The sequence below is a fragment of the Anarrhichthys ocellatus genome, unplaced genomic scaffold (genome assembly GCF_004355925.1).
Source record: "Anarrhichthys ocellatus isolate YVR2014 unplaced genomic scaffold, GSC_Weel_1.0 scaffold64, whole genome shotgun sequence".
Taxonomy (NCBI): domain Eukaryota; kingdom Metazoa; phylum Chordata; class Actinopteri; order Perciformes; family Anarhichadidae; genus Anarrhichthys; species Anarrhichthys ocellatus.
The window spans coordinates 2,686,117-2,692,116 of record NW_022280094.1 but is presented as its reverse complement, the minus strand read 5'-3'; the positions used below and the strand labels follow the sequence as shown (position 1 = coordinate 2,692,116).

Here is a 6,000-nt window from a genome sequence, read left to right as displayed (position 1 = left end):
ACACACACACACACACACACACACACACACACACACACACACACACATCAAGCAGCAGTGTCTGCCTGAGCCCACCTGTTCCCAGTTGGGAGGAGGGGGAGGGCGGGGGGTTCTGTCTTTAGGCAACTATTTAATTAGGCTCAGTGTTGGTTGGCTGGCAGTGGAATCCCCCATGCTCCTCCACTCTCAACTGTTCGCCATGAATGTCAAAGAGATAGAGAGAGGAGAGGCAGGCTGCAGGGCTTCAAAGCAGCCAGCGGATCTCTTCTATTTGTCTATTCCCCCATGGCGAGGCAGTCTCTCTTTCTCCAGCTTCCCATCCTCTCTCCCCCCCCCCCCCCCCCCCACGCATATTTCCCGGAGTGCTTTGAACGCAGCTCCCCCAGACTGGGAGAGAGAACTTGGAAGGAAACAGGCGACGTTCCCCCGAGCAGGAATAAAATAAACTAGATGGAGGAACAAACTAATTGATTTTGTGTGGTGGCAATATGAAGAGCCCGAGCAAATTTAAATCTGGTATATGGACGTTTGTCGATGACAAAACTAGGAGTTGGCACAAAACAAACTAAAGCTTTAATCCAAACCAGAGAATTGAATGAGACAGATTTGGGAGTGACAGACAATACTGATTTGGTACCCAGTGGGTTTGACATCTGCTGTGACTTTTTTCACCAGCTTGTTTGGCAGATTCTGAACCCTGTAGAATAAGAATGACTGCTTACAGAAGAACTGGCTGTCAGGCATGGTGCGGTCAAATGAAAAGATAATGGAGTACACTGGGAAGAGGTTCTGATCAATAATACTGTATTCTCAGTATTATTGTTTTCTTTGGGGACTTCACCTTGCCTTTGAACACAGAGGATTCAAAAGAATTCAAAGAGCTGATATTTGCTCTCACAGTTTACTGCTCACACTGCTGCAGCCTTAATAGAGACGCCAAGCCAACATTTCTATACTGCTGCTGCTTCACAATAACAGGGCTCAATTGGTGACATGTTGGGTGGATTTTATATATACATACATATACAGTATACATATATATATATATTAGTGCTGGGCAAGTTAACGCGTTAATTTTGCATTAACTCATTCATTAATTAACGCCAACAATTATTTTATTGTGCGTTAATGCATTTTTTAAATTTATTATAATTTATTTTAATTTTTTTTTTTATTGAAAGACAAGAGACAATACATAGACATAACAACAAGAGGATGACAAGAACAGTGGGATAAAAGCCAGCAAACATCCTATAGTCAGTTGTGTATGTATGTGTGTGTGTGTGTGTGTCCTTGAGCCTTTTGAAATGGGAAAAATAATAATAATAATAATAATTAAAAAAGAACAGCAAAAAAAACAGGCAAGTATTATTAATTTATTATTATTGTAACAGACTGTCTCATGTTTATCGTTTTGTTTTGGAGATATGATGTCCCTTCAGTGTTGCCGTAGAGAAAAGGCGACTTCCGCTTCTGGTCGAGGGGGGGGGGGGGGGCAGAAATAAAGAGAGAACCTGCACCAGCTGTTGCTCTCCCTGGAGACTACTGGACATCGCTGCGGTAAAGTCAGCAGACACTCAGATCTCCATGGTCAACTTAGCAGGCACTTACATGTTAGGGCACCTATATGCTGAAATTCACGGTAAACGCATTTAAACGCCACAGATCGGGAGCGAGCGAAGGACTTTGAAAGTTAGCGGAAACATTAACGTGAGACAACATCCGGTTTCTTCAGACGAACATCCGGTTTTCAGAATAAGATGCCAACAAAGTATGAATTATATTCACATTAAGTATAAAACATGCTACCTGCATCTCGTGAACCAAATGTTATTGCCCTTTTGTTCATATAGCAGTACTTTTAAAATAAAAGTGCACAATACACTACTTTTGAATTCATTATTGAACTTTGCCATAACAATAAAAAATCCATGCGATTAAATATTTGAATCGTTGCCCAGCACTAATATATATATACACAAATATACGTATAAGCATATATACACTTACATGCTTACATAAGATAGCTCCAACAAATTTCAACCAATAATATCATGACATCCATCCATCAATCTATCTCAAACTTTCAGCAATAAGGGAGGTGTGTGTGTTGCCACAGTCCTCTAGCTCTGTATCATACTACATTCGCAGCCCAACCACTTTTTAGCGGTCCAATCAAATGCTTTGAAAGGATTTGCTTTAAATCCCTCTCGTAAATGACCAGGGCAGCTGGAGATCACGCGAGAATCGTAGGCTGAAATATCACAGGCTTCAAGTAATGTGTTGGTGTCCAGTGAACCGGAGACCAGACCAATCAGCATCCTGTGAAGAGCTACTGGCAGCTAGGGGCGTGGCTTAGGTGTGAGAGACGACACAGAGAGGTGACTGTTCTAACCAACGATGGCGGTTAGCATAGATGCTATAATAGCATCAGCTCTATTAGTATTTCCTCTTTGAAAGTAGAACAAAGAATGACACTGAAGCGTAATAATGAATCCCACTGCTCTTCATGAAAAGACCCACCCTGCGTAGCTGGTTGAGGCAGAGACGATTGTTAAGCATTAACCTCGAGTAGTTAGGATAGACTATTGGACAGGACCTGAACAAATAAGGTTACCAGTACCTTGGGTCCAGTACCATGGGCGCCCGGCCAATCCTAGCGCTTCAATGCTGCATTGGGCGGGTCTCGCCAAGAAGAGCAGTGGGCCATAATAATAATAATAATAATTATTAAATAATAATGCATCACTGAAGGCTCATATTTCTCCATAGAATATGTCACAGTACTTCCATTTCACTGGACCTTAACGACTGGAAATCAGTCTTCTGTCCTCATGATGATGTCATTTGGGTGACGGTAGTGTTTGAATCAACCTCATAAAATTTGCTTCATTATCACTCTTTGACAAATAAAGAGACATATAAACGTCTCATCTTCTAATAATTCCTTGATCTCTACTATATATTTACAGCTTTTTACAACCCCCCCCCCCGCCAAAAATGCACAAGGAAGCAGGAAGTGAAAATCCACAGATGATTAAGCCTTGAGAGGAGAATGAATATACAGTGGCATGCAGCGCTGCATTAGAAGAGCCACTGAGTGTTCTCTTCTTCTTCTTATGAGAACAAAGAAATGAACCCAATGCCAAACTTCATCAATTACATGCGATTTCCATTTACCCCGAGAGATGTGGCTGAAAGCGAGTCCTCCGGGGAGACAGGGTGGTGAAGAGAAACTTAAATGCCCTTGAAAAGTAATTTTGGTAGGCAGGCCTGAGCCCAGTGCAGCAAGAAAGAATAAACTGAAATAATCATAAAAGGCGGACAAAGATCCAAGGCTTAATCTCTTCCCAGGCATATGCACATGCGTGCGCGCGCACACACACACACACACACACACACACACACACACACACACACACACAGAAAATAAACTTGCAAAGACAAAGTCCTTTACAAGGACAACTTGTGAAGCACCCAAAAAGCTCATTTGGTTAAAAAGTAAATGCATCTCTTTGGGTTTAAACACTTTTCACATTTCACTGTGAAGTGTCTGATGGAGCTGAAATGCCATGATGGTCTATAGAAACCACATGAACACAGGATAAAGCACTCGCCCACCACCACAGGGACCAGGGATCATAGCCTGCCCACTTTTCCTTCAGCTTGACCTCGAGCAGAGTCGCCATTGATTGTGGGTGGGAAGCCACTGTGGGATCGCGGCTGTGTCGCTGCAGTAAGGACTCCTACTGGTTGGTCGGCGTGGCTCTGCTTAAGGGGCTGGACCCACGGAGCATATCATGTGTGCCATGCCCTGTTCAGGGTAGGGGGCCATGGTGAGGAAATTGTCCCACCAGTTAGTAAACCCGTGACAACACCGGCGTTACCGATTCCACCGGACACTCAATATCTGTAGAGCGCTTACTGGGATCTCTAACATTGGGTCTGTGGGTCTGGTGTCTGGCGTCTGTGGGTCTGGTGTCCGTGAGTCTGGCGTCTGTGGGTCTGGTGTCTGTGGGTCTGGTGTCCATACCTGCAAACTCATGAGAGGTGAAAAAGGTAACAAGCTCGAAACCCTGTCGGGGGGGGGGGGGGGGGGGGGGGGGGTTGCTCCGGGAATTTTATCTTAAATATGAGGTTTAAAATGTAGCATTCTGAGAAGAAAATTAAGTGATAGGACATTTACTTTAAGCAAAAAACTAATATATTATTCAGTTATTAATCACTATTTCAGCTCTATTATTAATATGAACCTTTATTTAGACAAAATCCATAGAGACCGATGTCTCATTTTCAAAAGTTTTGGTCAAATAAAAACAAAGACAGCAAGAGTAGCGAGAACCATCGCCTGTACAAATAAAGTGATTCGTTTTCATTGAACCCTGTTACTGTATGACTTCATATTAACTTCCACTGTTACTGTACAGCTGTTAGAATTGTGGCCTATCTTATATTTGCAATTAATATGCATTCAATCCAGTTACATTATTTAAATTAAAATGATAATCTACTCTGGCTAAGGTAGTTTATCAAGAGTAAAATAATAGCTGTAATCTATACACACCTCTGCATTAGCAACCTGCTGAAATGAAGGTACAGGCACCTTAACACCCTCTCATTACTTCAGGGTTCTTGAGAGCAACGTGGGACTGTTGGGACTGTTAGTACACTGGCTGTGGTCATTACAGTGAACATGTCTGTCAGTGTGATGAGAGGGCATGTGAGCCCCTGTTGCTGTAGTTCATCTCCTCGGAGCAGAGGCTACATTTAGCATACCCTGCCTTATCAATGTATGTATGGGGGGGGGGCTGCATGTTTCATCACGTTACGTTTTTTTCCTTCTAAATCGCGATAATGAAGAACGTTAACAGTCCACAGAGTTCCGCATGCAGTGGACGTTAACTTAACCCAGCAAGTCTGAACGGTAACGGAACATAACGGAACTTAAACTGTAACGGAGGGAAATGAAGACGATGTAGACATCTTAACGCTGATTGGCCAAGACTCGACACGTCAAAGATGTTCTATTGCGAAGATCACGACATCACCTTTTCTCCTCCTCTCACTCCAATCTGAGAAATGCTGGCTGGCCAGTTGACCCCCCCCCCCCCCCCCGAAAAAAAAAACTCTACGGATCTACATGATTCACATGGATGATATATTTTTGATTCAAAACGGTGAATTTCACCGAAAGGTGACAGGTTTGCAGGTATGGGTGTCCGTGGGTCTGGTGTCCGTGGGTCTGGTGTCCGTGGGTCTGGTGTCTGGTGTCTGTGGGTCTAGTGTCTGTGGGTCTAGTGTCTGTGGCTATGGTATCTGTGGGTCTGGTGTCTGTGGGTCTAGTGTCTGTGGCTATGGTGTCTGTGGGTCTAGTGTCTGTGGCTATGGTATCTGTGGGTCTGGTGTCTGTGGGTCTAGTGTCTGTGGCTATGGTATCTGTGGGTCTGGTGTCTGTGGGTCTAGTGTCTGTGGCTATGGTATCTGTTGGTCTGGTGTCTGTGGGTCTGGTCTCTCCTCGCTGCTGGGCGGCAGGTTTCCACCTGGAGCTGCTGCCCCGCACACTCCTGCTGCAAATGCTCTGAGCTCTGCACACCTTCATACCAAAAGTTGCCAGTTTGCCTCATTAATGTAATCAGATTCCTTATTAGCCTTTGGTTTAAATCTGATATATTGCCAAGTAGGCACTTTTGCTTTTCGCTTTGACACCAATAGGCCACCATCTTCTTGTCCGTCAACTCTCTCACATCCTGTGTCAAGTGTGTTAAATGTGACAGCAGCAGGCAGCAGACAGACTCAGTCACTTCTCCTCTCTGTAACAGTACTCGGAATGTATTGTAAATGAATGCCAGTATTGATGTAGCGCGTTGACAATACTGTATCTGAATATAGCCATGCTAATAAAGCAGCAAGAATGAGTGGACCAGACACATGTAGAATACAACCACCACACTGTCACATGACTGATCATGAGAAGAGGATGATTTCCCATCAGGACTGAAG

General features: G+C 43.8%; 1 protein-coding gene across 12 annotated transcripts in view; it reads right to left on the bottom strand.

The window, feature by feature from the left end:
• The window catches only part of myo18ab (myosin XVIIIA b), a 143,218-nt gene that overhangs the window by 57,027 nt on the left and 80,191 nt on the right, over positions 1 to 6,000 (bottom strand). The gene's annotated exons all lie outside the window — the stretch shown is intronic.